Here is a 13,194-nt window from a genome sequence, read left to right as displayed (position 1 = left end):
ATATGAACCACTTCATGATAGGTACTTATGTCTTATATGATATGAAATGATAGATGTGGGTATAATAAGTTTACTAATTAGACGAATCTAGCGTTTATTTAACTTTATTTGGTTTCAATTAAAGAAAAATATGTTAAAAAAATGAGCAACTAACATTATCCGCAATAACTATAAATCTGTATCGAACAAGTCTACAAATTTAAATAAATATATAAAATTGGCACTTTCGTAACTGTCCTTCGTTTTGTTTCTATTAAATATACAAATTTAATCCAGAAATATCATTATTATTTGTAAAATTACGTTACGTAATAAAAGTATTTAATTTTCTATGACTAAATACAATGAGGAAACGTGAGGGATGTTCTTTGGTGTGGTGATTTCCCCAGGGTATCCGCGAGATACTTGCGGACAAGGGTTGACAATCTTCGCTTCGAAAAACCTTAAAAAATATCAGGATTTGTTGAATGTCATAAAAAAATAGAGAATTACATTTCTGAGCAGGCTTAATAAGGTTTGAATTAATGACATATGGTTCTTGTTGAAACAAAAATCTAACAATGTGCCTAAAATAAGAATATAACATTTGTATCTGCTCCGCATTAATTTTGTTAAATTATTATTTTAAAATGGTACTATTCAATACTATGATAGTGATATGATTTAAAACTTAGTACGAATACCTGGACAACGCAATGGATAGATTTTTGGCGAAACTCAAATAGCGGAAAATGTGGATTATAATATTTCACCCCTACTTTAGCCGCCATTACAGCGACTTAGCAATGACATGAATATAATATAAAGGTACTCCGTAAGAATACAGTCTTCTTAGTGGAGTTCTTTTTTTTGTCCCCGGCACGCGGCGGATGGATTTTTCTCATCTGTGTAAGGTTAGACATTTGTCTCTTCTTCTCATTCAATTTATTTGCTGTCAGACCCACAATTCACGTCCACTGTGCATGTTATGCTGTGTACCTTTATCTTGTATGTGCTTTATGTTTTGTATAACTTTCTCTATCTACGTGCGATTTTGAAATAAAAAAAACGTAACATTAATGCTCATTAGAAAGCGTAAATATTTTACTATTGTAGTTTGTCAATTTTTACTATAATTTATCTATTTTTATTAATAGATGTATTTTAAAATATACAAATTTTATTTTTGTTTTGGCTGAGGATTGAACTTTTTTCCCAAGGGAACATATCAATTTGGGTAGGACTGACAACTGATTGATGAACCTTGGAATGCGTGTAGGTATATACGCATGTGTATGCGTGATTGACACCAAAATGCGTCGTCATATCAATTAATAACATTAATAAGTATTAAAAAAATTAATAAATATTAATAAAAATAATAAATTTTAATTAAATTAAAAAATATTAATTTATTAACAAATATTAATTAAATTAGTTAATATGGGTTAAGGAAGTGGGTTAGTTTCCAAGATTTGAATTCATTAATTTACGAAAACAAAATCGAAATTCAAATAGAAGTATGTAGTTTTTTTTATTTTTATTTATTTATTATATATACCCGCTAAACTGCCAAAGCGGTTTGTCAGCAGGTCAGTTTAACAATATTAATATATTACTAAAGCATACAAATAACGAGAAATCACAATATTTAAAATAGATACAGAAGAATTTAAATAAGAACTTAAATAACTACAAAACAGAGCCATATATAAAAAAGAAACAACTTAGAATAACTTTTAACTTACTACAATACAAAAAAATAAAATACAAAGACAGCCAGTTGTAACACAGGCAAATTACTCGTATTCATATATATACATATGCATAAGATTATAAACAATATCAGTATAAAAAAGCTTGATCTATTAACCATTTTTTAATTTTATTTTTTAATTCGGTGGTGCAATTTGATTGAATTTTTATGTCCATTGGAATCTTATTAAATATGGTAGGCACAAGATAAGAGAAAGTCCGCTGTCCGTATTTATTTATAATTTTCGGAATGGACATCTTATTTACATTTGTTATTATTTTAAAAAAATACCAAATCAAAATTTTGAGCTTTTTCCACACTGAACACAGGTCCTGAAGATATGGGATCATCACGGCTTAAAGATAGTTAATGAACCGTATGGTAATGGACTGTTTTTAATACCCCGTCGACGCCCGGTGTCGGACGCCGGCCGGCAGAGATGTATGGGCTGTTTAGCATGCTTCCCGCACGGCACTGAAAGTGTTTTCATGCGGTTTTGCGGTTAATTTATTCGTTTAAATATTAAAAATCTACTTCGCACCGCCACCGAGTCAAACGTACCCACCTGCCTTTCGGACGACAGCTTATTTGAAAACAGAATGAAAAGTGTGTATTTGGAATGAAGCGATATTTTAAAATTGGAACCTGCATTCCTTTAGCAGAAGAAGGAGACGCTGCTATGCCCGAAGGGGAGTTTTTAATGAATTCTTTCGGAGGTTGTCACAAAAACTCGCATTTTTTCATAAAATTGATATAAATCTTTCCGAGTAAAAAGGAGGGATATTAACTTTCGTCGGTAAATTATAATTATTTTCTGTACTTTCCAGTTAGAAAAGAATACATAAAAGATGCAATCAAAATACCAGAATTTTTTTTAACAATGGGGTCATTTGAATATGGTAATTTTGTCATGTAGCCAACGTCAGCGTAATGACCTCGCCTAGAGATGATATCCCTTCATATTATTAGGCGCATAATTCTCTGCCTGACAGGTTAACTGCGCTGCATTTCAGCCGACGAATGCCTTCTTGGCCCCAAATCAACATTCCCAAAGCTCACATTATTAAAATGGCCCCGGGCACTTCCGTTCGGCATGTTACTTTACTTTGCAGCGACTTGTTATTGCAGTGAGAAACATTTTTCGAACAGTTCGATGAATCCAATATTGGTGCTGAACAAATGCTCGCGTTGTGTTGACCATAAAATCCATCGGGGAAAATTAAATTTCTGCTCTTACGGCCCATACGATAGATAAACACTCTGGCTAGTCTTGCTATTTTTTTAATATCAGAAAGAGTATCGTCCGGGCGGCCAAACTTCAGCTTGGATATCTATAATACAATAATAATATCACTTCTTATTCGGGAAAAATAATAATGACATCTGGTTTTCGGTGAGTAGAAGTGATATTTCGAAACCCTGTCTTTGGCACTCTTTCAACTTTTTGGGTTGATATTGTTTTTACTATTTCAAGGTTTATAAAATTATTATTATTATGTAATTGTTACTACGCATGACAACTATTTCGCCCTATGAAGGGCGATTATCTTTTTTACTTCTACCATCATGAGAATCACCTCCCGAAGTTTGTGCACTTTACTATTCTATTTATTAAATTAACTTTCATGGTATCAGAGCTATTGAAAATCATACATCCTTAAAAAAATACACCGCAGTTACTTCAGCCTTTAACTTTTAAAAACCATCAAACATGTTCACTGTAGCAAAAAAACTATATACCTAAACAGTTTTCTGTGCGACGTAGAAACTACTGATCTTAAATCAAATATCGTATCATCTCCATCACAAATTTAATAAGATAACATCTATTTTAGTCGTTTAACCGTTTTCTATCTTAGCTAGGAGTTAAATTTTAAATTAAGTTACTACTCACCGGGATTACCAGAGGTGCACTATAATTCTTGGTAGTTAACACCTCATTGCCGATTCTGGGTTCGTAACATAGTTCATTAAGGACTGTATGGCATCAGAATATAGTATTTGAGATAATGGATTTGCCCTATTGTGGGAAGATATGTATGACTCATGTACATTATGCAATGATTGAAGTATTAATATCTGAACTGCAAATAATGTAGTATACACGACTTCTAGTTACTAACTCAAAAAATCATTGCGATTTCCTGGAATAAAAAAAAACAGAACAAGTTCTTAATGTTCAGTTACGTTCATAAAATGTATCTCGCCCACTGAAAGATTTTATATGTGAATACCGCACAAAAATCCCAACTGGGGAACATGTTTCTCCAATTGGGGTATGTGCAATATTTGCGTAGACTATCGACACATGGGTTAGATTATAATGGTTATAATCTAGGCAGGTATGTGCCTATGTAAATTAACGCTCTGTTTTCTGAACCAAAAATATAGGTATTCGCAATTGTGACTTACGGAAGAGTTGGTTGTGATGGTCGATGATATGGTTCTTTTGGTAGCGCTCGTATAGTGGAGAAATTCATAGGCACTTGTATAAGATTGAGCTAATTATAACTCCGGCTAAAATTCGAATTGACACCTCGGTTGTTTTATCGGTACGATGTTTTGATCACCTGTCATTAGATGACGTCTTCGCCGGCACGGGCGGTTAGATTAAACTCAAAGCAACACTGCGCAGATTCAAACCAGTAAAATTTGAATCCTAGCCTCCTTATTGGTTGGAGCGGAAAAAGCGTTAAAAAAATTCAGCGTCACGAAACAGGGTATGTTGTCAGGGTGAAGGTAGAGAGGATGGGTAGGATATGGAAAATAGGAAGGTGGGGTAATTACCTAGCTATTGATATCTGGTCATAAAGCACACCGAAAGTCAGCAACATTTACAAGCAACTTTTCGATTCAAAATGGTTGTATTTAAGTAGGACGATAGATAAACCAGTCTCTGGGAGAGCTCATACGGAAGTCATCGACGTTAGTCCTCTTTCTTCTCATACATCTTATTTGACAACGAAAAAGATAAAATATACTAGAACGATGACGTCACATACGATCTCTCGCTGGGACTAGTTAAGTATTCCCCTTACTTACAATCGCTGTGCAAATATTATGCCGCGTTTAAGGTCAAAATTGTGAAAAACTTAAATTATAACCACGGCGGCGTTTGTATGGATAAAACAGCCTGAAGCCTGACCTAAGACCTGGTTACCATGCCAATGTTGAACTGGCGTAAATGAATCTAATTAGTATGATGAACAAACCTGTTTAAAATTTAACACAACTAATACACGACCATTCATGTATGTAAATGATTGTTTATCAAATGTTTAAAACTTGAAACACGTTTGTTAGTAAGGGGGTAAGAGTATAATCTACCACTCTCCTACCTACACTCTGTTTTGATGATCTTATAATATTTAAAAAGGTTTTCAGAATAGTTTGCAATATAATAAAAAGACAAATTATTCGAAAGGGAATAATAGGATCAAAGTTAGATCACAAAAATCTCTTGGATTGGCGTAATTTTTTTTTGAAATAGTATGAAAATATTATCTGTTGCAAACCCAACAGGCAAGTTAACTAAGTACAAAGTATAAAATGATTTTCTTTAAAAACGTTAATTTTTATGGCAAACTAAGCACCTCGTATTTTGGTCCCTATTTTAAGGCATGTGGTTTACCTAGAAATTAAAATATTCTTACTGAATTTGATTGAAAAACAAAATATTTTTTTGAGATTTTTATGTTCTAGTAGAAAGAAGATTGTTATATCCCAAAACAATATTTCTCAGATTTTGATGTTGGTACTGTATTTTACGATGTGTACAAATCTTAGGTTACCTCAAAATTCCATTATAACTCCAAATTTGTCCATTCGACCTTTTTCGGAAACATAATGAAAACCAGATTAAAATAAAATCTCTGTAATTTTTTCAAACGGAATTTTAAAGAGCGTTACAAAATTAAAGGACCCTAATCACAATAAAGTCCTATTATTTCAGAAGGTTAAGATGAAATTTCTACAGCTTTCATATTTCTCCTCTCCGTTGTGCACTGTTTCGTATACTTCGTATGTTGGTATACACATGCACGGCCTACATTTGGTCACACGTGTTACGCAGTGGTTGAGCCAGCCTTGCAGACAGGGACGCATTAACAATATCAAGGTAAATAAATATAAAAAATAATAATCACTGCCCCACAAGAGACCCATTTGCTCGGTGCCAGTGGAAAATAGTCTGGATATGTATCTCATATATAATAATTATAGGCACGTTGAATGGTATTTCTGTAAACATATTATTTATTTTTTAGTCGATATTATTTTTCAGTTGCCCGATAAGTACTAAAGGCTAAAAAATATTTAACTTTTTATTTTTTTAAATATTCCCTGTTAATCTGCGTTAATTTTCGCTTTAAGGGATTTCATCCACAGGATATGGAAGTATTCGATACTCATGTTGTGTACAGACGTTGCAAACAACTTGTCGCGTAAAGTCCATACACATAGCTGATGAAATCACAAGACCTGCGTCGCCAACAATCATTGTCGAATAAGGAACTCCACATAAGAACAATATATTCATATAGGTCAACAAGTGCTAATTCTGAATATATAAGTTTTTTTATATATTTTTTAGAATTTTTGATTTGTCATTTAAAAAATGATTAAAACATCATCCTATTAAAACGCACTGTTTGTCTACTGAACCTGTTGATGCTGACGTCAGTCTATAAGTCATGATTTCGTTGTGGTTTTATGTGGATATTGAGCCAAAAAAACTCATGTTGTGTTTGTATTTAAAATATTTCATTTTTATCGTTTTTTCAAGTTCGAAATAAAATTCAGGCCCTCAATAATTTAAATTAATTAAAGTATAAGACTGACTATGTAAGTGCACAATTTCATGGAATAAAAGTTTTTGATTTAGAACATCGCATCATTAAAAAAAGAAAAAAAAAACTGTTCTCCATAATGGTATTCTGTATTATTTGTAAAACATTTATGTACTACAGATATAATAACTATTTTATTTATATATGTACGTAAACTTTTCAATGTCACATAGTTAATGTAATAACACTAATAACAATGTATGTAAAAGCCCAATGGGCGTTTAAATAAATAAATAAATAAATAAATAAATAAATAAATTATAACTTGTGTATTGTCATGGTTTGTAAAAAAATACATTTTTATTATGTACGGTAAGTTTCAGACTGTTGAGTTTATGATCAAATCATTTTTGACAATCGAATTTTCTAATTTAAGTTGATAGATACTTAACTATCGTTGACAAAATGTCAGTCTTTTTAATCTTTTTCACATATACAAAACCAACTCAGTGATTCCCCAGGGATCTAACCTAGGACCCCACCTCTTTCCCTTATTTATTAACGATATTGGCAGGACCATTAACAACTCAAAATATCTCCTTTTCACTGATGATATAAAATTTTTCAAAAGCTATTGAGAGTCACATTGATTCCATTAGTCCTTGACGTGATTTTAAAAGGAAATCACTTTCAAATCCCACTCATCTGACATTATCTCCCGAGATCATTTACAAATGGAATTGCAATACGAAAAACTTATGAAGCCCTTGCTCACCGTATCCAGAAAAAAAAAACAGAAAACGTTCTGAATGTTCAGTTACTTTCATGAAATGTATCTCGCCCACTGAAACTTTTATATGTGAATACTGCACAAAAGTCCCAATTGAACTACTCCCTACCCCGACTGGGGAAAATGGTTTTTCCCGTTGAGGTATCTTGTCAGGCTGAAGGTAGAGGGGATGAGTAGGATATGGAAAATAGGAAGGTGGGGTAATTACCTGGCTATTCTTATCTAGTCATAAAAAACACAAAAAGCCAGCAGTATTTACAAGCAACTTTTCTTACTTAAATTTTAACCACGGCGACCTGGAATCCTAAAATATTGTTCCATTATTTGGGTCCTTTCTGAACTAAACCGTATCTTAGAAATAGAAAAAGTACAGAAGAATTTTATGCGTTTTCTTCAAATAATTGATTATACGTAATATTCATTCCTATATCTATTCTGGATCTAAACATTAATGCTCGATTTCAACACCTCATAAACATGCCGAAAAACATTTGTTTAAACTAATCAAGGGAACTACACTTAATCCACATATATTGAAAGATGTTAACTTATATGTACCTACCAAATACTCGTGGGAGATCCCATGTACTTTTTCGTACACCGAATGCGGAAATCAACAGATCGAATCAACTGCTTAACGATTCTGTATTGACCACCGACATTTTCAGCGTCACTAACAGGCAGTTCAGGAACTATATTTTGAAATATGTCACAAAATAGTCAAACTGCCCCCATGACCTTTTATACTTACGTGTAGCTAAAATTTATGATTTTTTCCGTAAAACATTGGTACATAACCGTTTTATGGAGAACATGAATAAATAAATATTAACGAACTAACCATTACGCCGTTTCTCCACAGGGGTTGGCAGAGAGGACGAACCGCCAAACTAATAACTTTAAAAGTTCTTACAACGAAAAGCGACATATACTTAGACACCAGTTCTCTGCTTGTATTGTTTGTACTGAGTATTAATTCTGCAATTGAAAAATGTGTACCTTTGACGTTACGGTGAAACTGCATACCCGAAATTGTTCTCCAAAGATTTTAATAATATCTGAGATTCCTCTACCTGAGGGAGTATGGCTACTACCCGTTGCTCTATCCTACTGACTTTCTCTTGGGCATGCTCGGTACGAACCATCTACGGGTCAGAAGAGATGTGAATATTGTATCACACTTCTTCAAACTGATTCGTGGATGGTTTGAAAATCTGACTATCATGGAGAGTATTAGTCTCTATGTTCCTGATGGTTATCTCCGTCACCGACAGCATAGACTGTTTTATCTTCCGGCCTGCAGGACTAACTTGCCAATGGTCATGCCGGTGTGGAGAGCAGTCTTGCTGTTGAACAGAATAAATTCGGATATCGACATATTTAGCATCGGTGAAGCTGCCTTTAAAAGGTAAGCTCTATTGATGCTAGTATAGTTGATACACCTCTTACTTATTATGTAATACCATTTTACAAATGTACTTAAAAACGAAATAAAATGTAATTTTGTAATTTTTTTAAAGGAATAAACTAATTGAATTGAAATTGAATTGAAAGACCTGACAGATTTAATCTATGGCAAAAAATTATCCCAAAATATTAACAAAGTCGCCTCACTATCGATTATATTACTATTAAAAAATTAAGGCCAGAGTGTAATAAGCTCTCTACAAAATGAGTTACATGTGTGTTGTCGATGCCTATATCATAGAGTACTCAAATTTATTTTGAAAATATGTTAAATGCCAAAAAGCAAATGGTACTTACATACCTCGTATTATAATTATTATTCGATTCTTAACTGTCCCAAAACTTACAGAAAACTGTTAATCTATTTGCTGATTTTTTTTTTGGCGGATGTAAAGAAAGATAAAGGTGGAATCATTCACTACTTACGATCCAAGCGGAGTATTGCAGGGATCTCATTTGGGCCCAATATTATTTTTTTTATTCTTCAACGACGTAGTAAATATTAAGTCCTATTGTTTTCCGACTATCTGAAGATCTAAAGAATAATTAACGATGATAATGATCGCACAATTTTGCAGTTCAATTTGAACAAACTATTTGCTTGGGGTTCCGAAAATGATTTGCAACTAAATATTTGTAAATACCAGATTATTAGTTTTTACAAAAGCAAAAATTGTCCTAATTTTTTCCATTTTATGTATGGTGTTAATTTTCTTTGAGTATTGCAGATTCGAGATCTCAGTGTCTTATTCAACGAAAGCCTGCAGTTTAACTTACACATCGATGAAATTACTAGCGATGCGATGAGAACACTCTGTTTTATATTGAAAATAAGGGCAAAGTTTAAAATAAGTCAACTTAAAAAAAATCGTATTGAAGAGTGATTCTTAATGTTTAAACCTACTATTCATCACGATTTATCCACAACTTACAGATGGTCTTATATTTAAAAAAAATGTTAAACTTTATGAATTTTGCTTGCTGTAGATCGAACCCAATAATTAAAGTTGCAATGAATAAATAGGTAAGATAAAGATCGTGATTTTTTTTTAAACCTGATTAAACTCTATGTTTCTGAATCTGGAATGTGCATTTCACAAATGACGGTAAATTGGATGAGGTATACTTCTTTCTCTTAAGCAAGATGGTCTCCTTAGAATCGATGTCTCGATTAAATCATGGTACAATCTTGTGGTGCAATTATGCCTGTATAAGTATTGAAGGTTAATCCAGATATAAAAAGATCACTTTAAAGAACGTGCGGGGACATTGTTTGAGCGAGATAAAAATAATGAGAAGCGGTTCGAAGTATGATCGAAAAAATATGAAAAAGATTTTCCAGTGATATGTACATATCAAAAATAATGAATATCCACATATCAAAAAATGAAGTATCAAGATCATAAAAAATGTACACATTCCACAAGAGTTGACCTCGGTAGCATAGTGATGCAAACATTGGATTTCAGTTTGGATTTTTTATTTAGTTACATTTCCACGGAAGATGAAAAATAATAGTCAAAATTTATATATATTTCTTGAAATGAAAGTATCTAAAAATTTAAAATTAGATCTTATAATATGGAAAAACAGGTATATACTATTCACCCAGTCCTTTTGTATTTAAAACTTAAATAAATAAAATAAAATGATCATCACTGATATTTCTTTCACCTAAAATATTCATTTAAAACACCCATCAACTTTATATCCACGATAACATGTAATAAGAAAAACAAGTGATTCATACTATAAATAGTAAAGTTTCTGATTTGGTTTACAAGAATATAGGGTATCTCCTACTTCAGTTCACTTACGTCGCTAGGCAATGTTCATCTATTTGCTCTCAGCGTTTAATTATTTACCCGCTGAAAAACGCTCTTAAAAAAATTCTAAGCGTCGCGCGTCTGCGTGTTTTAGCTTGACCTTATTCGCAACATAAGAGTTCTTCTCATCGCGAAATTGAAAAATGTTAATCAATTTCCACTTTGCCAGAATAACCTACATGTTTTCTTGCAGTGGTGCTTGAATGATAAGAACATAATATTCTATTCCAATAATAAATTACGTACCGCAAGAAAACTCCGTTTTAATCGAAGAACCCACTTTATTTCATTAAATGCGGTTATTTTCATATATTTTGTACTTATCGCGATAAAACAGGCCAAGTTCATTATTTAAATGAAGTAATTTATTACACAGGTAGCCTAAAATAATACGAACATTTTAAATCCAATAATTGGTCGCTTTGTAACTTATTTCAAAGTGAGAATTTAAAAAATTCATTTTTAAATCTTATAATTTGTCACAGTAACAAAACGGCGAAAAGTGTTTTTCTCAAATTTCTCAACTGAATGCCTCTAAAGAAAATAACGCGATGAACCAGCGATTTCCTACTTCTTTTCACCCGGAAGCCATGAGTCGAAAGGAGGTTATAATCATCACTTGAAACTAAAGAACCGCCCCCCGCCGCGACACTTAAGTAATGCAATTACGACACAAAGCCTTTGGGTTTATTGGGTAAACTCAGCCCCAACATATTTTCTTCGCTCCTAAGGAATGGTAACGTCGGTTGTTTAACTTAATTAAGCTTAAAGAAAGTGGTTGATTCAAATGAATCGTAGCAAATTTATGTATTCAATTATGCGGCTTACGTCGGTTAGAAGCTTTTTTGCTGAAATATTGAGCTCTGAATTGTGTGATGATACGTTACTCATAATTTCGTTAAATGATAAAAGACAATATAAGTCATCTTAAAACAACATTTTGCAAATTTTTAAACATGCATACCAGCGATTTTGATATCGCGATAAGATTGATTTTTTCTGACTCTGATATTTTTCTACTAGGGGTATCTAATGGAAAATGTGTCTAGGTTAGTAAACATCAAACCTTTTCTAAATGTTAGCTCTATGTCGTTGTCATTATTCAAAATATAAAAACTAGGTACCTTTCGAATTTTTATAAAACCTTTTAAACGCAACATTCAATTGCAGCATCTAACTTACATTTTTTACAAATACCACATTCATTTTTTTATTTTTTTTGAATACATCACCATTTTTAAAAACCTCACCACCAATCGCATAGTCAGCTCTACCTGTCCGTAAGACGATATAAATACTATCAGTAATTTATAGATAAAATGCTAGTTTACATTTAAAAACGATGTTGGAAATAACTGGTATTACATGGAATTCATACCAAATACGGTGAATATGATAATAATAATAAAAATCTTATCAGATATGTTTTTGTTATTGTAAGTTTACCATTATAAATCATTATTTAAAAATAAACCACTGAAATCTGAAAAATGAGATTAATTTCAGTGATGTGATAATAAAAAATAATTTATTTTTTGGAATTACTTAATGAGTAAACCCTCAAATTGTAATATTTAATTGTTGAATACAATATTAGCGATTCTTAAACGAAAATTTGAACCAGAAAAGATACGGTCACATCTAGGACATGAACTCAGGACCATTGCCTTTCCGGGTAACCGCTCTACCAACTGAGCTAATGAGACCCCATCTCCTTCCGTCATATTTAACTGTATCCATAATTCGAATAAGAACTACTAACATTATCTTCATTTTCTCACCGCACATTTTTCCTAGATGTGACCGTTTCTTTTTCGGACTTTTCTGTTTCAAATTTTCGTTCAAGAATTGCTAATAATGTCTTCAATAATTAAATAAAGTTATACGTTAAAGCAAAATTAGTTCACAACAATTTTGAAATAAGATTGGAAATTAGTAATTACCTACTGATTTTTAATTGTGTTTCCCAGAAGCCATATCTAAAATCAAAACTTAAGAATTACCATCTTCAATCAAGCGAGTAATTGCGAGTTACCGATCGAAATAATTGCCTTTTAATCGTGTTTACTTTCCACACCGAAAATTAAAGCTGTTTATGGAATGGACCATCCCTTTTATAAAGGATTCAAATATTTTGTAAATTGGGACGGAAAATTATTCAAAATACCTACATTAATATACAAATAATATGTTAAGGCCTTCCAATTTTCACACATAATTTAACAATATTTGCATAAACTACAGCAGTGGTTTTGATTTTTCACTAACCACAAAGGTATGTAACGTAATGTCTATTGCTACATTTATGGTAAGAAAAGAAGAGAAATGAATATTTGTATACTTTTGATGACTTTTATGCTCCAATCCGCACTTAAAACTTTAAATTTTTTTGCCACCTTTGAAACTAATTAAAAAAAATTAAGTTTACCAATCCTTCACAAAAAAGATCGTCTGAAAATGAAGAGGTATGTATAGTCAGTTAACGGAACTCGTATCCTTTTTTCTACAAACACTTATTTTAACTATAGGTTTTGTCACCCCCCTGAGATGGCGGTAATGTGACTTGTGGAACGATGTTTCATCTCGCCA

This window comes from Hesperophylax consimilis, chromosome 1 (assembly GCF_061612785.1).
Source record: "Hesperophylax consimilis isolate HC1 chromosome 1, BYU_Hcon_1.0, whole genome shotgun sequence".
Classification (NCBI taxonomy): domain Eukaryota; kingdom Metazoa; phylum Arthropoda; class Insecta; order Trichoptera; family Limnephilidae; genus Hesperophylax; species Hesperophylax consimilis.
This window is presented reverse-complemented; position numbering follows the sequence as displayed.